We start from the raw sequence: 26727 nt of genomic DNA, 5'->3' as shown, positions 1-26727 counted from the left end.
TCTCTGAATAGTTTATGTTGACAATTGTAAGTGGTGATGAATTTCACACTGTGCTCAAACTTTGTCTTATCTGTATTAGAACTTGTGAGGAGGGAGTCCTGGCTACAGGTATCTCTCACTTTTTCAAAAGATCCATGATCAGGTCCATGTGGTAACCCTGCTTGAGAAATTTCTTTTTCAGGGTACCCGTTTGATCACTAAAATCTGATTCTGAACTACAGTTCCTCCTGATCCTTTGAAATTGATCGTATGGTACAGTGCCAGCAAAAAAAATCTTTACATATAAAATCCACATCATTATTTCACTTTTTAAAAGTGTACACAATGGGGGAGATAATAAAAAACTGTCTAATATTAAAGCTGGCTTTGTTGCAAATATCAACCAATCAACGCTCAGTTTTCACTTCTCTGGTAAAGCGAAAGCTGCACTCTCATTGGTTGTTATGTGCAGCTCAGCCAGTTTTGCTATTAGGCAGTCTTTTATTATCTCCCTCAGTTTTTTATTATCTCCCACAATGGGTCGAAAGAAGCTTAAAATGGAAGAGAAATCCCGTGCCTTGACTCTGCTCGAGAAGGGGGATTCGGTGATTGCTGTAGCTAGAGATCTGGGAGTGTCAAGAGAAGCAATTTATCAACTGAAGCGGTTGGCGGCATCATTGCGTCCTGGGATGGTACCGCAGAGGAAGTCAGGCTCTGGCGCACCTAAGAAGACTTCACCAAGGACTGATAAGCTTCTGGAGCGTAAAGTGATGTCACATCCTTCTATAACTGCCGTTGAAATAAAAAACAAGTACCCTATGCTCCTCCAGAGCATAGCAACTAGGACAATTCGTCACCGCCTGCAGAAGGACCTGGGTCTACCAAGTTGCCGTGCCGCAAAGAAGCCCCTGCTCACAGCAGCAATGAAGAAGAAAAGGCTTGCCTTTTGTAAGAAATATCAAGATTGGACATCTGAAGAGTGGAAGAAAGTGATGTTTAGTGATGAGAGCACTTTCAGGCTGGTCAGAGGAGGCTCAAAGGTTGTGCGTCGTCCGAGTACCGTGTCACGGTATGACCCAAAATATGCAGTTAAGACTGTTAAACACCCTGACAGTGTGTTGGTGTGGGGTGCATTCAGTGGAAGCATGGGCAGGGCAGGTTTGTACTTCCTTCCCAAGATTGTAACTATGAAAGCAAGCAATTATATTACTGTTTTGGAAGAACACATGCTTACTTTTTGGGTCATACATTAGTGTGATTACTTTATGCATGATGGAGCCCCTGTCCACAAAGCCAAGGCCGTGAGAAAGTTTCTCAGTGACCATAACATTAACATTTTAGAGTGGCCAGGTAATTCCCCTGACCTTAACCCCATAGAAAATGCCTGGAATTTAATGAAAAACAAGGTTCAAGAAACACGACCCAGCAACATCAACAATCTAAAGGAGGTGCTGAAGACACTGTGGGTAAACATGGACTCCACATACTTAGCCAGCCTTGCTGAATCCATGCCTAAACGACTGCGGATGGTGATAAAATGTAAGGGTGACATGACAAAATACTAATTGTAATAAAATATCCACAATAAAACACTTGAATCCACTTGAATATTAAGATTTTGTGGTTTCATTGAACTTGTAAAGATTTTTTTTGCCGGCACTGTATGTTACGCAGCCATTTGTTGTAATGTCCACTGTTATAGTGGATATAACTGTTGGTATCTACCTTTTTGAAAAAGGTTTTTGTGTGAATCGTCGGATGTTCTACAAAAAGCGTGAGATCTAAAAAATTGATACTATTTGTGCCAAGTTCAGAATTGAAGGTAATGCCCCACCGATTGCTGTTACGGAACTTGGTGAAGTTCTATGATGCTACTATTGATGATGAGAATCAAATCATCAATATTTCTTTGGTAAAAAACAATCCCCTTCCAAAAAGGACCTCCATAAATGAACACGAGTTCAAACACCCCCATAAAGATGTTTGCGAGAGTGGGGGCAACCTTCGACCCCATCGCAGTCCCTTTGATTTGATGGTATGTGCGATGGAGGAAGGTGAAAAAATTGTTACTGAGAATGAATGATAAGCCAGCCCGAATTAATGACTTGTGGGTGGGGGCCAAAAGAGTGTCCTCAGCGATTATGTAATCAATGTATAAGAGACCAATTTCCCAGTCAATATTAGTATATAGTGATGTGACGTCTAGGGATAAAAAAACATGCGTGTCTTTCTATTTTATGCTTTTGGTGAGCCCAATCAAGTCACTCGAGTCACGAAGATAACTCCCCAAATTCTTAACATTGGGCTGTAGGAGAATGTCAATGTATTCTGCTAGGTTGCTGGTCAATGAGCCTATGGCTTATTTGATGGGTCTCCCCGGGGGTTTGCTCTGATCCTTATGAATTTTCGGAAGGTGATAATAAAAAGGCATGCATGGATTTTGTACCAGCAAGAATTTTTTCTCATTTTCATTCAGGACTTCTTCTTCATAACCCTTCTTAATAAGTTTAACATATATCGCTTGAATTTCTTCTAATGGATTGTAATGAATTTCTCTATAGTATTTTCTGTCGTTGAAAATTCTAATAACCTCCGCTATGTAGTCACTATAATTTTGTATAACAATCCCTCCTCCCTTGTCAGCCGATCTAATGATTATATTTTTATTTTTTTGAAGATTGAGAAGAGCTTTCCTTTCGTTTTTTTGTAAGATTTCTATTCTTTTGGAATATTGGATCAGATATGGAGGTATCTGGAGTGCAATGTACTGATAAATTGAGCAGATCAGTGATATATGTCCGTGTAGTATTGTGGGAATACATCCATATCTGTTCTCACAAGCCAGACCACCACTGTATAAAAAGATGCATCCCTTCAGGTCTTCAGGTATTCTTATATTGAATATCTGGGGCACACTGTGTCCAGTGCGGGAGTGCAACCCACTGCGGAGAAAGTAGCTGCCGTGCAGAAGTGGCCCACACCTGTCAATCTAAGAGAACTGAGGGCATTCCTGGGGCTCGCTGGATACTACTGCAGATTCATTAAAGACTTCGCTAAGATTGCAGTCCTGCTCAATGAATTGCTGAGAGGAATGGCTGGGGGAGCCAAGCGGCAGCCCATTCAGTGGGGCCCACGACAAGAAGAGGCGTTCCGAGCATTGAAAATGGCGCTAACGGATGCCCCAATTCTGGCCTACGCTGTCTTTTCGCAGCCTTTTGTGTTTTACACTGACGGAAGCTTGCATGGACTGGGAGCAGGGCTGGCTCAAGTGCAAGGAGGAAAATAGCGGGTGATCGCGTATGCCAGCAGGTCTCTCTGAGATACGGAGAAGAATCCGGACAACTGCAGTTCGTTCAAGCTGGAGCTACTGGCACTGGTGTGGGCCATGACCGAGAAATTTGCTGAGTACTTGTCGGGGTCAGAAATGCAAGTGCGGACAGATAACAACCCTTTGGCCCACTTGGAGAACGCCGTTAGATCAGCGGTGGGTCGCAAGGGTGTCCAAATACCAGTATAAAATCGCCTATCGGTCCAGGGCTCTGAACACTCATGCAGGTCACTCAGACAGGGCCGAAGAGGGACAGAGATGAGGAGCTCAAAGGCGACGAGATTCCGGATTTCAGCCAGTTCGCTACTGCCGTGGTCGACGCCCAGGAGACCAGAGAGGAGCCGAGGCCCACTCAAATTCTGTGCCGCTCAAGAGACGAGTGGATACATCTGCAGCAATCCGAACCAGAGCTGGCAAAGCTGAGTGAATGGGCCGCCCTGGGTCAAAGACCCGACCAGGAAGCCAGGGCCACTTCACTTCCAACTACCCTACAAATTCTAGGCCAGTGGGAGAGGCTCTTCATGAAGGATGGCTTGCTATGCCGAAGAATCCAGTTACCTCAAGAATTTGATGTTACCTGGCAAGTAGTAGTTCCAGAAGCGCTGGTAACGCAGCAAGCCCAGGAAGCTCATAAAAGAGGTGCTCACTTCAGTGTGGAGAAGACCTTTCGATGGTTACAACGGCTGGTGTATTGGCCTCAACTGTGGCAAGAAGTCGAAGGGGTCTGCCGAACATGTCGCCAGTGTGAGTTGAATAAGCTCCTGAAACAAAGAGCTCCCATTAAGACCATCCGAACTTCTGCACCATTGGAAGTCCTAATGATTGACTACCTGATGACCGGAACTTCATACAATGGTTACGGACACTGTTTGGTAATGACTGATGACTTCACCAAGTTCGCAGTGGTGTCGCCTACCCAAGACCAGATAGGAGAAGCCGCAGCTAAGGCCATCTGTCAGGATTTCATCCGGATTTATGAGTGCCCGAAGTGAATACATTCTGACCAGGGGGCATGCTTCCAAGGACGAGTGATGGATGAACTATACCGTATCTATGGGATCGACCGATCCCGAACAACGCCCTACCACCGTCACGGGAATGGCACATGCGAGCGCTTCAACCGAACCCTGTTGCAAATGTTGGGGACAAAAAGATGAAGTGGCTCGAATTCGTGTCCAAGCTGGTATGGGTGTATAATAATCGAGTTCATGCAACTACTGGCTACACCCCTTACATGTTGCTGTTTGGAAGGAGTGGGCTGGAAATTACTGAATTAGAGCTAGACTCAGAAGACTGCGGCCCGGGCAGTAGCCCAAGTACCTGGATTCGAGAACACAAGCGCCGGCTTCATACAGTGAGAAGATTGGTTGCGCAGAAGTTTCAGGAAGTAGAGCATGCAGATCAGCCCCCGACCGCGGGTGGATCACTCTAGCCAGGAGACCGTGTGCTGGTAAAAGTCAAACGATTTGGGAGTAAACTGGACCATCGTTGGGAGGCAATACTATATCGGGTAGTGAAGAAGATTCACCCAGACAACCCAGCCTACAAGGTTAGGCCCGAAGGGGATGCTGCGACCTTGCTCCTCTGAAGCAGAGGCCTGTAATGGAGTTGGGCCTTCAAACGAAGTGGCTGAAGTGACACATACGGGAACCTTGGGGGATGAAGAAGGATGGACCACAATGCAGTTGGGCCCATCAGAACCGTCGATGCCAACCCTGAGTGGGACCCAGAATGAATCGGGAAGTGACTTGCAATCCCCAGTGGTTGATTCATCGGATACCCCGGAGTCACCTCCGCAGGAGGAGCCCCGCAGAACTGAGTGGGCTATTGCCGGAATTCCTCCTAACTGGTATGCTCAAGAAGAGTTTATCTGGTCTCAGATCCAACAGAAAACGGAGGAGTGTGCCCAACTCCTGTCGGGAAAGAGACATCAATCCCGCAAGAAATCCACTTGCCCGAGGACTGGCGAACAAAAAGGAGGGAGGAATGTAGTAGAGGCAAGAGAGCCTTTAAGAGAATTTTTACAGGATGCTTCAAAGATGGAGAGAGATTGCCATCTGTTGGTCAGGCACAATCAAACGGAACCAAGATGTGCAAGGGAAGTTGAAGGGGGAGCAGATTTAGACGCTGGACCCAGTCAGGTGACTTCCAGGAAGGAGTTCCTGGGTATAAGAGGCCAGCGGGCCAAGCCTGAGGTGGTTTTGGCGCCAAGCAGCAGAGAGGAGCAGATGTGCTCTCTACGTGCTGAGAATCCCCCCATGGAAGGCCTAAGCCAGAGGGCTGCGAGGTGCCACAGCCGGAGACTGGTGGATGAACTCCGGATTCCTCACAGATGTGCCCCGAGTGCTGTGCCTACTGAGGAAAGTCGGAACCTTCTTGCGGTGCTGAGTGAGTTCGCGGAACCCGACGTCGCCCGCCGACAGACGAGGTCTGGACTGCCCTATCCATGGCTTGAGAGGCTGCCTCCAACAGCCAGGAAGAGAGGAGTTGGGAGACGGCTGCACCAGGAAAATCACGCCAGTGAAAGCAGAGGAGCTGAATACATGAACAGGGCCGTCACTTCTACTGTTCACTCACGGTACGGGGGCCATTTGGGTTTAGGTACTCAGGTTGGTAGGGGAACGGTTGGAGCGGAAGAAGCTAAACGTGATTTAATTGACTTTGTCCAGAAAAGACTTTCGGCCTAGCAGGAATAACCGGTGTCCGCAGCTAGGGCCATATATAGAGTTAAAGAACTGACTTGGTGACTCCTATGATTGGGTGCACCACACTACCTTGAGAGACTTCGCATTTTATTAATATTTCAAATTATCGTTCATTACCCCTGTTACGATCCCCTTGTTCAGAATACCTGTTATATCTATATATAAACTGTTTATATTCATCTCTGACTGTCCTCGCCTTGTGTCTCTGTGTGTTGCATTCCGGCACCTGCATTACAGCTATCCAACTTTCACACTGTCTCAGAATTGGTCAGATTGACCAATTAAGACGAATGTCGAGGACGACATTCTTAAAGGAGGGAAGAGTGTGACATGCAGAAGTAGTGCTGTTGCAGAGTTTGACATGCAGAAGTAGTGCTGTTGTTTTAAAAGCATTCAGCAACTGCTAGAAGTAACACAAACACATGAGACAGGACGTATTGTGCTCCAGAACCATCCAGCAACTAGAGGGGTTAACACAGTCACAGGAGAAGGGGAGTATTTTAGCAGAGCCCCACGGGGATTGTGGGGAAGTTGTTTACTGTCTGGCTGGAGCCAAAGAGAAAGGTGGTGTGTGTGTTCTGCTTCTGACAGAAACACTCCTGCAAGGGAAAAGGATTCAAGTCAGGAGTGAAGATAAGCACAGGTTAGGTAGAGTTCCTGGACTAGCAGTGCAGAGTATTGTCAAGCAGAAAGATAAGGACTGTAAGAAATGGTGTCAAGGAGATTATCTCCCTCAGCAAACCCTCCCCCCTCCTCCATCTCACTGTGCTGTAATGAATGCTGTGTTCATTAATGTGCCTTTGTATTAGAACTGTGCTGTCCTGTACTACTGGGAAAACTGAACTGCTGTGCTACTAAGGAAACTGTACTGTTTGTCACTGGAGCCTGTTTCTGATAAGACTTAACTTACACTGGCTGTGCGGCTTCTTATTAAATGCTACTGTTCTACTGTTTATGAAGACTCTTGTCAAGTGTGTCTGGTCAGCAAGTGAAACAATCTACATGTCTGTGCCTGAGGGTCAATACCCCTGTGTGCCTGAGAGAAGCTGCAGCACATGGTCTATGGTCACCCTGAGTAACTGTTCCCCCAGGATTCCAAAGAATTCATGTAACCTGTCTCGCCCCTATCTGAACCTAGCGGCGTGCATGTAACAAGAATTCTCTGAAAACCATATATGGGTGAGATGTTTCCTTTTTATTCCTCTTAATATTCTAATAGTGTGTTTAAATGAGCCTGAGTATTCCATAGTCTTACACGTGCTCCATCATTTAAAGATTGTGACATTTATGTTTATGTCTTTACTCCATTTTGGTCTGACCACTGTCAGCAAGTGTCAGCACACCCCCTACAGATCAGTCAGACTAAAGGTATGTGTACACCGCATTTTTTTCAGGTGGATCCGCTCTGTAACCCTCCTGAAAAAGTGCTAATTATATGCTAAAACAATGAACACTGCACTGTTAAAACGACTCGCTGTTCATATGTCCAGTCTTTTGAGTTTTCTTAACCACTTCAGGTTTCCTAAGACATGAAGCGGCTATAAGTGACTGATCCATTTTAAAAAAATAAATAAACAAAAACTGATGGCTAAAAGATGTCAGAAAAGATGACCAAAAAGATGCAAAAAAAAAGATTGTGTCCTGAAGCATCTTCCGTCTCAAAATCTCCACTTATTAGCAGAAGCCTAAAAGAAGTCGTGTGCCCATACCTGAAGTGGTCATACCCTTCAGATACTAGTTTAGGCCCCCATACACATTAGACTAAATTTGGCCAAACCCACTGATATCAACAGATTCCGCTGACAGTCCAATGTGTATGGAGGCCTCTGACTGACGATTGTCAGGGGAGATAACAATCTGTCTGGTATTGGACTGTAGATCCTTTTGTTCTCTAAGTGATAAGCTATTGCCAGAGATGTCTAACAACTGCTCTGATAGAGAACACATGAATGCTCGGCAGAGTAAGCAATCCTGTATATGGGAGAGCGGGGCAAGATAGCTGTCGGCCGAACAATCGGACAGCTGTCCGATTGGACAATTGGACAGCTGTGTATGGGGGCTTAGTCAATTTCTTGTTCATCTGACAGACATTCAGACAGTTGTATTTTTAGTCCAACACGCACTGATCTTATAATGTTTTAGTATCAAGTCTTATAAATTAATGATTACAACATTTACATGACTACATCACCAGAATCACAGTCAGTACAGTAATACATCACCAGAATGAATCAGTACAGTAATACATCACCAGAACCTCCATCAGTGCAGCAATACATCACCAGAACCGTCAGTGCTCCCTTAAAAAAATGACCCCAGACTTGTGATATGATAGTCAAAGCATCCCCTCACCCCCACACTGTCCTCTCCATTCTCCACACAGAGCCCCCCACAATACCTCCCAACTTTTGAAGAATAAAAAGAGGGACACATCATGCGGCGCAAATTTGGGCCACGCCCATGGCCATACCTCAATCCACGTCCATTTACAATTTCTTTCTCTCCTGGCAGGTGGAGTTGTCAGAGGGGCATTGGTAATGAGGGACATTTGGCAGACGCCCGAGACTTCAGGGCGCAGCCCAAAAGCCAAGACTGTCCACTATATCCAGGATGGTTGGAACTAGAGATGAGCGGATCGATTCACGGGACTCCGGTCCAGCATCCAGGTCAGTGCTACCTGGCAGCTGGAGACGAGACTGTGAATCTCTAACCATCCGGCGTCCCCTGCGCGGCTTTTGATCACTCAGGGCAGCACGATGTCATCTGTGCGTCCATACAGTATGGGCTCCATATATTGATCCATTCAGTATGGGCCCCATATATTGCTCCTTTCAGTATGGGCCTCATATATATCCACGTGTAGTATAATGGGCCCCATATATAGCTCCATACAATATGAGCCCCATGGATAAAAAATAAAAAAAAATCAAATACTCACCTCTCCTCGCTGGCGGCAGGTCAGGACTCCTCAGGAGACGCGGAAGACGTCAGAGCTGCGGAGGATAGAAGAGAGGTAAGTATGGCAAGTGCTGGGGCCCTGAGGAAGCAGGGGGACCCACTCGCGGTCGCTGATGCCGGGCTCTTCCTACTCACTGGGCCCATAGCGTGCCAGGGACCCCCACAGCGAGTGGGCCATCCCACTTCCTCAGGGCCCCGGCACTTGCCTGGGAGCTGATGCCAGCCCTGCTGGCACACACCATGTACAATGGGCACACCAGCTGTGATGCCACTCTTAGTCTACTTGTACATGGGGAGGCTGGCACACACCATGTACAATGGGCACACCAGCTGTGATGCCACTCTTAGTCTACTTGTACACGGGGAGGCTGGCACACACCATGTACAACGGGCACTCCAGTTATGTTGCCACCCTTAGTTTACTCATACATGGGGGCGGGAACACAGGCTGCACCCTTACAGGCATCCAAATCCTTTTATTCATTGCAGGTCACAGGCAAGTGAAGGATTTCAGCTGACAAGCCGTCACTTCCCACATTTACGGCTCCGACGTCATCTGACAATCCATGAATCACCTCTATACAGCTTCCTCCCTCCCCAGGTTCTCCATACAGCTTCCTCCCCTCCCCAGGTTCTCTATATAGCCTCCCCGCCTCCCCAGTTTCTCCATATAGCTTCTCCTTATAATTTCTACCCCCTCCCCAGGTTCTCCATATAGCTTCTCCCCCTCCCCAGGTTCTCCATATAGCTTCTCCATATAATTTCTCCCTCCCTCCCCAGGTTCTCCATATACAGTACAGACCAAAAGTTTGGACACACCTTCTCATTTAAAGATTTTTCTGTATTTTCATGACTATGAAAATTGTACATTCACACTGAAGGCATCAAACTATGAATTAACACATGTGGAATTGTATACTTTACAAAAAAAGTGTGAAACAACTGAAAATATGTCTTATATTCTAAGTTCTTCAAAGTAGCCACCTTTTGCTTTGATGACTGCTTTGCACACTCTTTGCATTCTCTTGATGAGCTTCAAGAGGTAGTCACCGGAAATGGTTTTCACTTCACAGGTGTGCCCTGTCAGGTTTAATAAGTGGGATTTCTTGCCTTATAAATGGGGTTGGGACCATCAGTTGTGTTGTGCAGAAGTCTGGTGGATACACAGCTGATAGTCCTACTGAATAGACTGTTAGAATTTGTATTATGGCAAGAAAAAAGCAGCTAAGTAAAGAAAAACGAGTGGCCATCATTACTTTAAGAAATGAAGGTCAGTCAGTCCAAAAAATTGTGCAAACTTTGAAAGTGTCCCCAAGTGCAGTTGCAAAAACCATCAAGCGCTACAAAGAAACTGGTTCACATGAGGACCGCCCCAGGAAAGGAAGACCAAGAGTCACCTCTGCTTCTGAGGATAAGTTTATCCGAGTCACCAGCCTCAGAAATCGCAGGTTAACAGCAGCTCAGATTAGAGACCAGGTCAATACCACAAAGAGCTCTAGCAGCAGACACATCTCTTCAACATCTGTTAAGAGGAAACTTTGTGCAGCAGGCCTTCATGGTAAAATAGCTGCTAGGAAACCACTGCTAAGGACAGGCAACAAGCAGAAGAGACTTGTTTGGGCTAAAGAACACAAGGAATGGACATTAGACTAGTGGAAATCTGTGCTTTGGTCTGATGAGTCCAAATTTGAGATCTTTGGTTCCAACCACTGTGTCTTTGTGCGACCAGAAAAGGTGAACGGATGGACTCTACATGCCTGGTTCCCACCGTGAAGCATGGAGGAGGAGGTGTGACGGTGTGGGGGTGCTTTGCTGGTGACGCTGTTGTTTTTGACGCAGTGGCATGCTATTCCATCCGGTTTGCGTTTAGTTGGACCATCATTTATTTTTCAATAGGACAATGTCCCCAAACACACCTCCAGGCTGTGTAAGGGCTGTTTGACCAAGAAGGAGAGTGATGGGGTGCTACGCCAGATGGCCTGGCCTCCACAGTCACCAGACCTGAACCCAATCGAGATGGTTTGGGGTGAGCTGGACCGCAGAGTGAAGGCAAAAGGGCCAACAAGTGCTAAGCATCTCTGGGAACTCCTTCAAGATTGTTGGAAGACCATTTCCGGTGACTACCTCTTGAAGCTCATCAAGAGAATGCCAAGAGTGTGCAAAGCAGTCATCAAAGCAAAAGGTGGCTGCTTTGAAGAACCTAGAATATAAGACATATTTTCAGTTGTTTCACACTTTTTTGTTAAGTATATAATTCCACATGTGTTAACTCATAGTTTTGATGCCTTCATTGTGAATGTAGAATTTTCATAGTCATGAAAATACAGAAAAATCTTTAAATGAGAAGGTGTGTCCAAACTTTTGGTCTGTACTGTATCTTCTCCACCTCCCCAAGTTCTCCATATAGCTTTTCCCCCTCCCCAGGTTCTCCATACAGCTTCTCCCCCCTCCCCAGGTTCTCCATATAGCTTCTCAACCCCTCCCCAGGTTCTCCATATAGCTCCCCCCCTTTCCAGGTTCTCCATATAGCTTCTCCATATAGCATCCCCCAGGTTCTCCTTATGGGTCCTCCCCCTCCCCAGGTTCTCCATATAGGTTCTTCTTATAGCTCTTCCCCCAGGTTCTCCATATAGCTTCTCCCCCCCTCCCCAGGTTCTCCATATAGCTTCTCTCCCAGGCTGCATCTTCAGCTCTGTGAGCGCTTACCTGCTCCAGGCTCTGGCTTGCCCTCCTCCGCAGCACTCTGCATTGATGTCGGCAGCGTGATGCGGTCTCCTCATTGCACTGCAGTGATATCAGCAGCATGCGCACGCCACAGCACGAGGGGTCAGGGAGCTGACTAGAGCGCAACTGACCCGGCAAGTACCAGCACACACGGACTTTCAGTTTTATTACCATCTTAAAGATGCTAATACAAATGAATACAGGGATACCTCCATCCCTCCCGCCCGCAAAGACTCCGGTTTTCTTATGGAGTCTGGGGAGTGGAGGGAAGATTTAAAAAAAAAAATCTATATATATATGTATATATATACCGGATTTTTCGGACCATAAGACGCACTTTTTTCCTCCAAAATTTTGGAGGAAAATGGGGGTGCGTCTTATAGTCCGAATGTTGGGGGGGGGGGAGTATATTTATGTGTGGTGTGGCGGGAGCGGTATCGGTGGAGGAGTGGGGCACAGGAGGCAGCAGCTGCCCGCAGCAGCCTACACTGTCCCCGCTGCTAAAGAAAATGAATATTCACTGCCCCCACGCCCCATGGGGCATGGGGAGCACTGAATATTCATGCTCCTTAATAGCGGTATACAGTGTAGCCGCGATGCGGCTGCTGACGGCTATCTCCTGTGCCCGCTGTTAAAGGGCATGAATATTCAACCTCTCTCCACACCCATGGGCGTGGGGAGGGGGTGAATATTCATGCCCTTTAATGAGCGGGCACAGGAGATAGCCGGCAGCAGCCGCAGCGCGGCTCCGCTGTGTGCCGTCTATGAAGGAGAGTGAAGTCACTGCTCCCCGCGCACACAGACCCGGCGTGGAGAGCAGTGACTTCCGGCAGCTGATCTCTCCATGTGAGCCGCGCATGGCATTGACGTCATGCGTGGCTCGCATGGAGAGATCAGTGCAGGCAGACCGGACGCAGCGCTGGAGGAGAGAGAAGAGAGGTGAGTAGGAGTGTTTATTTTTTTTAATGTGCAGCCTGATGGGGATTAGGGGTGCCATGCATACCAGGACAGGGATGAGGGGTGCCATGCATACCAGGACAGGGATGAGGGGTGCCATGCATACCAAGATAGGGATGAGGGGTGCCATGCATACCAGAACAGGGATGAGGGGTGCCATGCATACCAGGACAGGGATGAGGGGTGCCATGCATACCAGGACAGGGATGAGGGGTGCCATGCATATCAGGATAGGTATGAGGGGTGCCACGCATATCAGGATAGGTATGAGGGGTGCCACGCATACCAGGATAAGGATGAGGGGTGCCATGCATACCAGGATGGAGGGATGCCAGGCATACCAGGATGGGGATGGGGACCACATATAAAAGGAAGGGGGGCGGCATATATACCAGGATGGGGGATATTGTCAGAATTGGGGGACATTACCCCTATACCAGTGTCAGCAGAAGACCCCCTCCCCCTTAAAAGTGCATCATGACCACATTTTTTGCTTAAATTTTGATTTTTTTTATTTTCCTCCTCTAAAACCTAGGTGCGTCTTATGGTCCGGTGCGTCTTATAGTCCGAAAAATACGGTATATATATAATATACACTGCTCAAAAAAATAAAGGGAACACTCAAATAACACATCCTAGATCTGAATGAATGAAATATTCTCATTGAATACTTTGTTCTGTACAAAGTTGAATGTGCTGACAACAAAATCACACAAAATCATCAATGGAAATCAAATTTATTAACCAATGGAGGCCTGGATTTGGAGTCACCCCCAAAATTAAAATGGAAAAATGCACTACAGGCTGATCCAACTTTCATGTAATGTCCTGAAAACAAGTCAAAATGAGGCTCAGTTTTGTGTGTGGCCTCCACGTGCCTGTATGACCTCCCTACAACGCCTCGGCATGTTCCTGATGAGGTTGCAGATGGTCTCCTGTGGGATCTCCTTCCAGACCTGGACTGAAGCATCCGCCAACTCCTGGACAGTCTGTGGTGCAACATGACGTTGGTGGATGGAGCGAGACATGATGTTCCAGATGTGCTCAATCGGATTCAGGTCTGGGGAATGGGCGGGCCAGTCCATAGCTTCAATGCCTTCATCTTGCAGGAACTGCTGACACACTCCAGCCACATGAGGTCTGGCATTGTCCTGCATTAGGAGGAACCCAGGGCCAACCGCACCAGCATATGGTCTCACAAGGGGTCTGAGGATCTCACCTCGGTACCTAATGGCAGTCAGGCTACCTCTGGCGAGCACAAGGAGGGCTGTGCGGCCATCCAAAGAAATGCCACCCCACACCATTACTGACCCACTGCCAAACCGGTCATGCTGAAGGATGTTGCAGGCAGCAAAACACTCTCCACGGCGTCTCCAGACTCTGTCACATGTGCTCAGTGTGAACCTGCTTTCATCTGTGAAGAGCACAGGGCGCCAGTGGCGACTTTGCCAATCTTGGTGTTCTGTGGCAAATGCCAAGCGTCCTGCACGGTGTTGGGCTGTGAGCAAAACCCCCATCTGTGGACATCAGGCCCTCATACCACCCTCATGGAGTCGGTTTCTAACTGATTGTGCAGACACATACACATTTGTCGCCTGCTGGAGGTCATTTTGCAGGACTCTGGCAGTGCTCCTCCTGTTCCTCCTTGCACAAAGGCAGAGGTAGGGGTCCTGCTGCTGGGTTGTTGCCCTCCTACGGCCCCCTCCACATCTCCTGGTGTACTGGCCTGTCTCCTGGTAGCGCCTCCAGCCTCTGGACACTACGCTGACAGACATAGCAAACCTTCCTGCCACAGCTCGCATTGATGTGCCATCCTGGATGAGCTGCACTACCTGAGCAACTTCTGTGGGTTATAGAGTCCGTCTCATGCTACCACGAGTGTGAAAGCACAACCAACATTCAAAAGTGACCAAAACATCAGCCAGAAAGCATTGGTACTGAGATGTGGTCTGTGGTCCCCACCTGCAGAACCACTCCTTTATTGAGGGTGTCTTGATAATTGCCAATAATTTCCATCTATTGTCTATTCCATTTGCACAACAGCATGTGAAATTGATTGTCAATCAGTGTTGCTTCCTAAGTGGACAGTTTGATTTCACAGAAGTTTGATTTACTTGGAGTTATATTCTGCTGTTTAAGTGTTCCCTTTATTTTTTTAGCAGTGTGTGTATGTGTGTATACTGCAAACTGCAATCGTCCTTGTTCTTTGGGATTTCACACCCGCATTTCACCAACCAATTGTAGGGATTCAATCTCTCTGGTTAGCATTAGGTAAGGTAGTGTTCACACAGGTAATGCAGTTTTGGTCCAAATACATGCAGTTTTTATTGCTTTACACAAGTTGCACAGCACCAAAACAAACTCATAAACACAAATCCCTAGCCTTGTCCAGGCGCTAACTAAACAGAACAGACCCTGGCTATTCATACATGACTGAGCTAGCCCCAGCTTGGTCAAACAAAACAACTATTTTCCACAGCAACCACTGCTCATTGCGGTTCTCTGCACACGGCTTGTGCATTTAATCATGATCACATACATCAGTGCGGGATCACTCGAACAGATCACAGTCCTTTGGCCCAGAGTAGATTTCATACACAGAACAGGCGCGATTCCACCAGTTGTGGTATGCCCTTGAGCCTGAGCTCCAGCAGCTTCCAGTGCCAAACAGAAGTGGTCAACTCCGGGCACAGTTGACACTGAACAGGGTGGAGCTTCCAATTGGTTGTCTGCAGCTCTCACAAACAGACTGCTTAGCGCAGTCTCCATTCAGAGAGAGACTTCGGGATGTCTTTACCTCCGCTACAGTTCACATTTTGGCTGGTCGCTCACCAGTAGTAAACTCAACTCTGCTTCCTACAGCAGAATGACAATCCCTTAGGAGATTGTCACTCCATGAAGCTACATGAAGCAAAACCATACATATGCATTTAATCAAGACCCTGCAGAGCTGGGATTAAAACCTATCCTTCCCATCTATTCTACAATGTATTGTAAAAAATGTTTGCAATATATTTATATATATTATTGAATAACCTTCTTTTCCCTAGTTAAACATAAAGAAATTAACAACTATAAGCATATTCAGTATTGCTGTATCTGTAAAAATCCAATATAAGAAAATTAGTTTTTCAGTTGTCTCTCTGAAAAAGTGACCAAAATGTTCTACTGTATGTGCCCCAAAATTGCATAATTATAACCACCGTTTACAATGTAAAAAAACAAGCCCTCACAGCGGCTCCATCAATGGAAAAGTAAAAAGTCAAGGGTCTCAGAAAATTATGACACACACCAAATGTTTTTTACAAAGTTCACAATTTTTTTAGCCACTAAAATAATAAGAAAATTTTACAAGTTTGGTATCACAGTAATCGTACTGACCCAGAGAATCCTATTGTTATGTCATTTTTATCTCACAATGTACGCCGTAAAAATGAAAGCCAAAAAAACAATGATGGATTTGCATTTTTTTCACTTTTCAGTGCATTGCATGATAAAATGAATGGTGTCATTCAAAACTATAACTTGTACTATAAAAATCAAGACTTCATGTAAGAGCTGAAGAAACACAGTCCTGTGATTAATTCTCCTCTATGTACTTATGCTGGGAAAGTGAAAGTAACTAAGGCATATATTTGAGTATAAGCCGACCCGAGTATAAGCCGAAGTACCTAATTTTACTGCAAAAAATTGGGAAAACATATTAACTCGAGTATAAGCCTAGGGTGGGAAATGAAGCAGCTTCTGGTAAATTTCCCAATCCTGGTACGCATTGCTCCCTCATCCCAAATCCTGGTATGCATTGCTCCCTCATCCCAAATCCTGGTATGCATTGCTCCCTCATCCCAAATCCTAGTATGTATGGCCTCCTCATCCCCAATACTGGTATGTATGGCCTCCTCATCCCCAATACTGGTATGCATGGCACCCTCATCCCCAATACTGGTATGCATGGCACCCTCATCCCCAATACTGGTATACATGGCACCCTCATCCCCAATACTGGTATGCATGGCACCCTCATCCCCAATCGTGGTATGCATGACACCCTCATCCCCAATCCTGGTATGCATGGCCTCTTCATCCCCCAATCCTGGTATGCATCGCACCCCATCACTGCACACATGAAAAAAGAAACACTTATACTCACCTTCCTTCCTCACCTCTGCTCCAGCACTGTGTCCTGTTCTCCTGCAGCAGCTCATGGGCGTGGAGAAGAGTGAATATTCATTTCCCTTTATCAGCGGGCACACGTGGTAGCTGCAGCAACCGGCTACTGCGTGTGCCCCGCTCCTCCGCCGCCGCAACTCCCCACCACCATTATCCTCCATTGGAATTTCTATACACTCTAGTATATACCCGAGTATAAGCCGAGGAGGGCTTATTAAGCACAAAAAATGTGCTGAAAAACTCGGCTTATACTCGAGTATATACGGTATGTAGATGCAAGCACAGAAAAGTTAACAGTTAGCCAGCACTGCAGATGAGAGGAGTGTTTAGGAATAAGAAGAGAGTTGCTTCCTAGTTACAGAAAGTCAGCAGTTAGTAGTGAAGTGAAGCCAGACACAAGGAGTGTGATAGACGAGGCGGCATAGTAATGAGTGTGTGAAAGGAAGAAGAACAGAAGTAGCAAGATTCTGTAGCTGGATCCAGTGTGAGAGTGATACGGCCGGAGCATCCTGGACCCTGTGTGGTGAAGTGGAAAAGACAAAAGAACTCCGCTGTAGTGAGTGCGACCTGAAGCCAGTAATGAAGCTGTGGGTTGTGGGCAGAGCCGTCATCAGGGCATTACTGCCATTACTGGTGTATGGGGCCCAGTGAGCAGAGGGGGCCCAGTCGGGCCCCCGTCCTTCTGCTCACTGAGCCCCAGCGGCAGCAGTTCAGTACTGTGAATGTGCATCCTCGAACGCAAGTTCACTTGAAATCTTTTGCCGTACGGGAAGTGACTCGCCCCCTGGGCCTGTGTTGTGCGTGCACGTGTGTGCAGGGAATACCCGGAGCCGGATCGCTGGGGGTTGTAGTCTCTGTGGCGATGACCCGGCCCGTGCCCAGGGTGGTCAATTCAGTGGCAGTCTATTTGTAAGGTTTTAAGTTAATTGTCCGACTACGCCACCCGTGGATTGCGGCCAGTGCGGACCGCCACTGCAAGGCAGACCGCTGGGGCTGATGGGGTATGCAGCTGAGGTGGTGTGACTCCCCACGGGAGGAGTGCAGCCCCAGGGCAGCAGGGCAGTGTAGTAGAGGATGGGAGTGATGGTGCCGGCGTCCCAGTACTAATAGTGCCGACGCGGTGAGAAAGCACAGAGACAAGGTGTTGCAGTTCAAATGCTTTACTCACAGTTCTCATCCAGGTCACTTGTGCGCAGGTAGGACCGCCCGAGCCGTGCTGCGTCCACCAGGCAAGGGGCTCGGTCAACCTCCAGGTAATTCCGGAGTGTGGCCCAGGACTCCCTTCTATTCCTTTCTCTGGCCGTGCCCCACCAGTGACACTACTTTTGTCCAGCTGCCTCGGGCCTTCTCCTGGGAGGGCTTCGTGCTCGCTGCCCTGACCCTATGTGGTATGCCTTTCTAGTAGGTGTAATGAGGGGTCGTACCAAGATATGATGGTGACTGCCGGTCCTTGGCTGAAGATTAGTCGCCTCCACCAACTTGGGATCTGGTACCCTGTTCTGCCAACCCGTCACCCGCAATCTCCTGGGCCTTTGGGGTTCCTTCTGCCTTCGTGTCTGTGGGCCTCTCTTGGTGTTCTGTTTCTTTCCTTCTTTCCTTTCTGTTCCTTTCTGTTCCTTGCTGTTACTGTCCTTCTCCTCTGGCTCTGGCCTTCACTCTAGGCCTGCCTCATGGAGCCGGGCCCTGGCTGAGCCACAGCTCTCTGTCAGCCCTCTCTGGCTGAACTCCTTCTCTCACTCCTCTCCTCTGACTGTCTTGTCTGAACTTCTAAGATGGTGCCCACCTTATATACCTCCCTCTCTGTGTATGAGCCCAGGTGACTTGCAACCAATGGGCTCCTACCTATGCCCAGAAACCCTCCCCTCCTGCTCCTACATCACTGGGTGTGCTTCCCCCTCCCCACTCCAGCCAGGGACAGATGCTGTTGTGCCTGCACTTCTGTCTCGTGGGAGCACCGTTGAGCTGTCCCCCGGAAATGGGGTGTGTGTGATGCATGCAGCCTACCGAGCCTTGGTCCACACTCCCTCCTTGCCCGGGAGTGGGATATCACACCTCTGGCATGAGGTGCAATACCCCTGTAGCGGCCGAACCCTCGGGGCGCTACATTCCCCCCTGGTAAACCACAGCACGTCCTCGGGCTGGAAAAGAATAAAAACAATTTAAAACATACAAAATTTTTAGAATGCATTCGCATATAAGACACTAACTATTTAACCCCTCCCTTTATGGGAGGCACTTTTCTCTTTTTAACGTTACTGATACACTTTTTCTTTTCTTTAACATTCTTCTTTCACTAGCTATGGTCAAAACTACCGTAACTCCTTTATCATATAAAACATCACATAAAACATTTGCATTATTACTCTAGCAGCATATAAAACCTTTTCATGTAAAACATTTTCAAGTGAAACAATTTTTTTTTTTTCAAAAACACATTCTTGAGTTCTGGCCGCGGTGCAACTTGCGACCAGGTGTTCCTTCTTCTTAAAGGTGCAACAGTCCAATTAATTTGTTCTGAGGTAGATGTTGCAGTCTTTTTACAAAACCAGTAGGGAGCGCTTTAAGAAACGCAACTATTTACAAGATGGCCGCTCTCAGTCCTCGGCCAGGTAAGGAAAGGGATGGCTGTTCTCAGTCCCCAGCCAGGTAAGGGATATAGGGGGTAACTTTGGCAGGTAACAGTCCACATTAGTCCCAACAGGGACCACACTTCAATCCAATAACAGTTCCAACATCAATTCTCATACCCTGACGGGTAACTATTTACAGTTCCACTTTACCGTTCACTGGTAACGGTGTCCTCCTGATGCTCCTTGCTCTTCCGGGCAGTCCTCGGATCCGTCCGGACCCTCTGGGTACTCAGTGTCTGGGCGGTACTGCAGTTCCTCCTCAGTCAAGCGGTGGACATGGAGGGCGTACAGTCCTTTTGCGCCCCTGTGCCGGGTGTAAGTGACCATGTCACCGGGGTACAGGTCATGTCCGTGATGTCCCTCTGGCAGGTGACTCTCAACGTCTCTCCTGGTCACGAAGACGTCGGTTGCGGCCTCCGGGTCTCTAATGAAGCCCCAGCCGTGCTCCAGCTGGAACTTTACCACGGTCCCGGTGGCTTGAGGACCGCGTAAGGCTTGGGAGTCCTGGCGGGCCCTCCGCTTTTTGTTCCGCGCTCCGGGCTTGGAGCCGCTCCTCCCTGAAACGTCTCTGCCGCCGCTCTCTCTCGAAGATGGCCAGCTGCTGACGGCAGGACTCCAGGCGACGGGCTGCGTCCGCCCGGGTTTCTTGGGGGAACCCCATTAGATTTTCGCCAGTGGGGTCCCATTCAAATTGGGCGTCTTCCAGCGGGAGCGGGGTGTTCTCTGCAGGCTCCGGAGCCAGTATCAGAGGCTCGCGCGGGGGCTGGGTTTTCCAGGGCTGACCGCTGGTCAGTTCAGCCGGCCATTCCAGCGGCAGTCCATCCGGACCAGTACGGTGGGCAAACAGGTCCACGCCCAGCGGTGGTATGGCAGGGGACCCCAGTCGGGGAGCAGCGCCTGGGGGCACTCGGCCTTGCGACCAGGCCGGTGGTCGTCTGCTGGTCGTGCCCGGGAGTGGCGCAGCCAAGGTAGGGGGCGCTGGTGAGGCAGTGGCGCCCGGGTGCACTAGGCCTTGCGTCCCGGCCTGTGATGTCTCTCTCTTTACTGCGCCCGGGTTCAAAGGGCACAGCGTGGGGCGGGGTGTGACAGCGACGCTGGCAGCCTGAGGCCTAGCTGGCTGCGGTGGAGGCGTGGTGTCAGGTACGGTCCCCGGGGCTTCAGGTCCCGCAACGGAAGGTGGGGGCAGGCTGGTGGCCTCAGGGTTTGGGGTGATGACGTCCCTGTTACCTGCCTCAGTCTCTGTGGCCTCCTCCGCGGCGTCGTCCGCAGCTGCCGGTCCACCTTCACCGCCCTCGGAGGCAGGCGTGCGGCTCGGCCCTGGTGTTGTCTCCTGCTGGCGGTTTACATGCTGCTGGGCCAACTCCTCCTTCCATCCGGCAAACACATCTCGCTGCGCTCGGACCATCCTCCGATTTAGATCTTCTAGCGCTACTCGCGCACACTCCGAGTCTCTGGGCAGGTGCGCCAGCAACTCCGTCAGGCTGCACGGTGGTTCGGCTTGCAGCAGGCTGCGGGCCAGGGTGCTGGTGGGATTTGCGGCTCCTTCCATCTCTGGGTGCGGGGTGTCCAGACTGATCCAGACCGCACCCTGCCCCACAGTTTTCTTTCCTGTCCGCCCCCATGGGGGGTGGTCTTGGGACCATCTGCTGACAATCACCTTCAGGGGCAGCCCCCCCACGTTGATGGGCATTTCCACAGCCGCACTCATGGCTGTTGGGGGTGGGCTCCTTCTTTGGCGCCATTCTGGGACCTGGCCCACGATGGGAAGTGGTTTCCTGTTGTCTTTTGGCGCGCACATTATGGCGCTCGTTCTTCTGGGGCGGGCGCCATCTTTAATACAATAAAACAGTCTCTTTTCAGGCGCGCAATACCCGTTTGTGGCGGGCTGGTAACGATCCTGCCGACTACGCCAAAGTTGACTCGCCCCCTGGGCCTGTGTTGTACGTGCACGTGTGTGCGGGGAATACCCGGAGCCGGATCGCTGGGGGTTGTAGTCTCCGTGGCGATGACCCGGCCCGTGCCCAGGGTGGTCAATTCAGTGGCAGTCTATTTGTAAGGTTTTAAGTTAATTTTCCGACTACGCCACCCGTGGATTGCGGCCAGTGCGGACCGCCGCTGCAAGGCAGACCGCTGGGGCTGATGGGGTATGCAGCTGAGGTGGTGTGACTCCCCACGGGAGGAGTGCAGCCCCAGGGCAGTGTAGTAGAGGATGGGAGTGATGGTGCGGGCGTCCCAGTACTAATAGTGCCGACGCGGTGAGAAAGCACAGAGACAAGGTGTTGCAGTTCAAATGCTTTACTCACAGTTCTCATCCAGGTCACTTGTGCGCAGGTAGGACCGCCCGAGCCGTGCTGCGTCCACCAGGCAAGGGGCTCGGTCAACCCCCAGGTAATTCCGGAGTGTGGCCCAGGACTCCCTTCTATTCCTTTCTCTGGCCGTGCCCCACCAGTGACACTACTTTTGTCCAGCTGCCTCGGGCCTTCTCCTGGGAGGGCTTCGTGCTCGCTGCCCTGACCCTATGTGGTATGCCTTTCTAGTAGGTGTAGTGAGGGGTCGCACCAAGATATGATGGCGACCCCCGGTCCTTGGCTGAGGATTAGTCGCCTCCACCAACTTGGGATCCGGTTGTCACGGGTGTGTCGCCACGAAGATCGTCACGAGTACACAGCCTGACTTCTCGCAGCTGACTTGTTGGTGCTTTGTGTTTTTCGGCAGTGAGGGAGTTAATTCTCTCTCTCTCTGTGCTAGACGAGGTCCAGCCTCGCCCAGCTGCAATCAATACTGCTGTAGTGAGACTCCTTCATATGCCTGCTGGTCTGTTTGGGAAGCGTCGGTGAAAGCATTTCATTCTGACTAACAGAGCGGATCGTGGTGTTTGGAGTTTCTGAGATAAGTGTATTTGGAGTGCTCTTTCCCTTCCTCGCTTTATCATTTATCTCCTTTCCCGTTGTTGTTCCCTCTGTTGTAGTTGTGTAGTTGTTGTATGCAAGGTGGTTTTGGTTTTTCCCTTGTACTGTCTCGTTCGTCTAAGTACTGTGTGTGGGCATATTATTACTTGTCCCCTTTTGTTGTGATCGGGGTCCTTCTCAGGACTAGATTACTTAGGTGCAGGGATCCTCAGGAGGTAGGGGTTACGCTGGCGGCCTGGACCCCTGTGCCTTTAACAGTACCTCCAGGTTGAGGGATTAGTCAGGGCCCCAGCTTAGGGTCAGCTTAGGCCCCCTACCTCCAGTATACAGAGACAGCGTGACATTTTCACCGACCAACTTAGTTTTTCTCCAGCTACCATGGATCCAGTAGCCGGTCTAGCTCGGCAGTTGCAGAGTTTGTCCATGGAGCTGGCGGACGTTAGGTCCAAGGTTTTGCATCCTATGGAGCAAGCCGGACCAGAACCTAAAGTAGCTCTCCCTGACAGGTTCACTGGGGGGCGGGACAAGTTTTTTGTTTTCCGGGAGGCATGCAAGTTGTACTTTCGGCTGCGGCCTCGGTCATCGGGGAGTGAAGAACAAAGGGTGGGAATTGTCATCTCGCTCCTACAAGGGGACCCACAATCTTGGGCGTTCTCTCTTCCCCCGGGCTCCCCGGCTCTCCAGTCAGTGGATAGGTTTTTCGCTGCTCTGGGACTCGTATATGATGACCCAGATCGGATCTCCCTTGCTGAGTCTAAGTTACGTAGGATCCAGCAGGGAGATCGTCCGGCGGAAGAATTCTGTTCGGAGTTCCGTAGGTGGGCCACGGACACCCAGTGGAATGACCCGGCTCTTAGGAGCCAGTTTTGTCATGGTTTATCCGACAAATTACAGGATGTGTTGGCACAGTATGACTCTCCCGCGTCACTGGAAGCCGCTATGGCCCTTGCTATTCGCGTTGACAGACGGCTTCGGGAGAGGTGCGGGATAACTCTACCCCCTGTGATGACTCCACCTCCTACAAGGTCCCCTCATATGGTGGTTCCCCTGGTCAGTCCAGAGGAGCCTATGCAATTAGGAGGGACATCTTTTCGGGGGAGGGGACCGGTGGTGCGCCATAAGACAGGAAGGTGTTTCTTCTGCGGGAGAAAGGGACATTTTATTGGGGGGTGTCCATCCCGTCCCATGCAGAGTGAAGAGTCGTCGGAAAACTGTTGATCCCAGGTTGTGTGGTGGACGGCAATCTGGGAGTAGGTATTTCGTCCCTAGGTTCGTCTCAGTTTCTCGTACCGGCGGAGGTGGTGGTGGGTACGAGAACTGAGAGGATATCTGTTCTTCTGGATAGTGGGGCCGGGGCTAATCTGGTTGATGCTCGGTTTGCCCGGGTTCAAGGTATGCGATTGAGTGAGTTGGCTAAACCCATCCCCATATTCTCGATCGATGCCAGACCTCTCGGTCAGGGAAGTTTTTTGCAAGCTGTGCATGACGTAAAACTTCAAGTGGGGGCGATACATAAAGAACTGTTGTCTTGCTACGTGTTGGAGGGTCTTCCCACTCCTATAGTGTTGGGCCTTCCTTGGTTAGCTAAGCATAACCCGGTTATTAATTGGCAAACCAGAGAGATAAGCCAATGGAGTAAATTCTGTAATAAAAACTGCATGAACACGGTCATCGGTGCGGTTACTCCTTGGGTCTTACCTCCATTTCTGGCAGACTTTGAGGATGTATTCTCGGAGAAAGGGTGTCAGGAACTACCTCCTCATCGCGAGTATGACTGTTCTGTAAAACTGCTCCCTGAGGCCAAGTTACCTAAAGCTAGGTTGTATAACCTTTCTGGTCCTGAGAGGCAGGCCATGAAGGATTATATTTCAGAAAGTCTGGCTAAGGGGCATATTAGACCTTCATCTTCACCGGTGGCTGCGGGGTTCTTCTTTGTTAAGAAGAAAGATGGAGGCCTACGCCCTTGCCTGGATTTCCGGGAACTTAATCGGATTACGGTCCGAGATCCGTATCCGCTCCCACTTATTCCCGATCTCTTTAATCAGATCGTGGGCGCCAAATGGTTCTCTAAGTTGGATCTCAGGGGGGCGTACAATCTGATTAGGATGAAGGAGGGGGATGAGTGGAAGACGGCGTTTAACACTCCGGAGGGGCATTATGAGAACCTTGTCATGCCATTCGGTCTGACTAATGCCCCGGCGGTGTTCCAACACTTTGTTAATGACATTTTTCGCCGCCTGGTGGGACAGTTTGTTGTCATATATCTGGATGATATCTTAATTTACTCGCCGGATCTGGTGTCTCATCAGGAGCACGTTAGGCAGGTGTTACAGATCTTGCGGGATAATAAACTGTATGCCAAATGGGAAAAGTGTGTGTTCGCCGTACAGGAACTCCAGTTTTTAGGCTTCCTGGTTTCAGCGTCCGGTTTTCATATGGACCCTGGGAAAGTGCGGGCAGTTCTTGAGTGGGATCGGCCAGAGAATCTTAAGGCACTACAACGTTTCCTGGGGTTTGCTAATTATTACCGGAAGTTCATTCGTAATTTCTCGTCCATGGTTAAGCCTCTCACAGACATGACTAAAAAGGGGACGGATTTTTCTAGGTGGTCTGACAAGGCTTGTCAAGCATTCTCCTCCTTGAAAAAATGTTTTGCCTCGGCACCCATACTCATTCAACCTGATGCGTCACAGCCATTCATTGTAGAGGTAGACGCTTCCGAGGTAGGGGTGGGAGCAGTATTGTCACAGGGTTCGTCCCCTGGTAAGTGGCATCCGTGCGCCTTTTTCTCTAAAAAATTGTCGTCCGCTGAGAGGAATTACGATGTCGGCAATAGGGAACTCTTGGCCATTAAGTTAGCTTTTGAGGAGTGGCGCCATTTTTTGGAGGGGGCAGTCCATCCGGTCACCGTCATCACTGATCACAAGAACCTGCTATATCTGGAGTCCACGAAACGTCTGAATCCCAGACAAGCTAGGTGGTCATTGTTTTTTTACCAGGTTTAATTTTGTCGTTACATATCGTCCTGGGTCAAAAAATGTAAAGGCGGATGCCTTATCTCGTAGTTTCCCTGGGGCCGGGAATACGGACGACCCGATTCCTATCCTTCAGGAGGGGGTGGTGGTTTCGGCAGTATGCTCTGAGCTGGAGGAGGAGGTATTGGAGGCTCAGGGGGACGCCCCTGTTGGACCTCCAGGGAGACTGTTTGTTCCAGATCAGTTGCGACAAAAGGTGATCGAGGCACACCATAACTCAGTTTTTGCAGGACACCCGGGGAGTAAAGCAACTATGGATCTCCTCTCGCGTCGGTTTTGGTGGCCTAACTTACATAAGGAGGTGGTAACTTTTGTCGCGTCCTGTGGGGTTTGTGCGCGCTCTAAGACCTCACATACCCGTCCGTCTGGGGCCCTCTTACCTTTGAAGATCCCGGAGCGTCCTTGGACTCATCTGTCTATGGACTTTATTACGGACCTCCCTCCGTCTTCGGGTAAAACGGTCATACTCGTTGTAGTGGACAGGTTCAGCAAGATGGCACATTTTATCGCTCTTCCGGCTCTCCCTAATGCTAAAACTCTTGCGCAGGTGTTCATTGGGGAGATTGTGAGGCTTCACGGGGTACCCTCCGAGGTGGTGTCTGATCGGGGGTCTCAGTTTGTGTCCAAGTTCTGGAAGGCGTTTTGTGCACGGCGGGGGATGCATTTGTCATTCTCATCGGCTTTTCATCCTCAGACCAATGGTCAGACGGAACGTATGAACCAGAGCTTGGAGACATATCTCCGGTGTTTTGTGTCAGAGAACCAGGAGGACTGGGCTTCTTTCTTACCTCTGGCAGAGTTTGCTCTTAATAATAGGCGGAGCGAGTCCACTGGTAAGTCCCCGTTTTTTGGGGCATATGGTTTTCACCCCCAGTTTTGTACTTTCAGTAGGGGGGGCTCTTCGGGGGTTCCTGAGGAGGAACGATTTTCCTCATCACTCGCTTCAGTATGGAGAGGGGTGCTGAAGAATCTGAATACTATGGGGAACCGATACAAACGTATGGCTGATAGGAGGAGAGTGTCTGGTCCGGACCTAAGTGTGAACGATCGGGTATGGTTGTCTACCAGGAATATTAAACTTAAGGTTCCCTCCTGGAAACTGGGTCCCAGGTTCATCGGGCCGTACAGAATCAGTTCTATTATTAATCCGGTGGCATTCCGTCTTGACCTCCCCCCTACGTTTAAAATTCACAACGTGTTCCACAGATCGTTGCTTAAGAGGTATGTGGCGCCGGTGGTACCGTCACCTTTACCTCCCCCTCCAGTGGTGGTCAATGGTAACTTGGAGTTCCAGGTATCGAGGGTCATTCGTTCACGCTTTAATCGCCGGTC

The 26727-nt window shown here is 49.4% G+C and overlaps 1 pseudogene; it reads left to right on the top strand.

Moving 5' to 3' along the window:
* The first annotated feature begins 515 nt into the window (after positions 1-515).
* LOC141155602 (major histocompatibility complex class I-related gene protein-like) overlaps positions 516-26727 on the top strand; it is a 50926-nt pseudogene continuing 24714 nt past the window's right edge.

This window comes from Phyllobates terribilis, unplaced genomic scaffold (genome assembly GCF_046119375.1).
Source record: "Phyllobates terribilis strain yellow unplaced genomic scaffold, ASM4611937v1 Scaffold_7__3_contigs__length_470593459, whole genome shotgun sequence".
NCBI classification, from domain to species: Eukaryota; Metazoa; Chordata; class Amphibia; order Anura; family Dendrobatidae; genus Phyllobates; species Phyllobates terribilis.
This window is presented reverse-complemented; position numbering and strand designations above follow the sequence as displayed.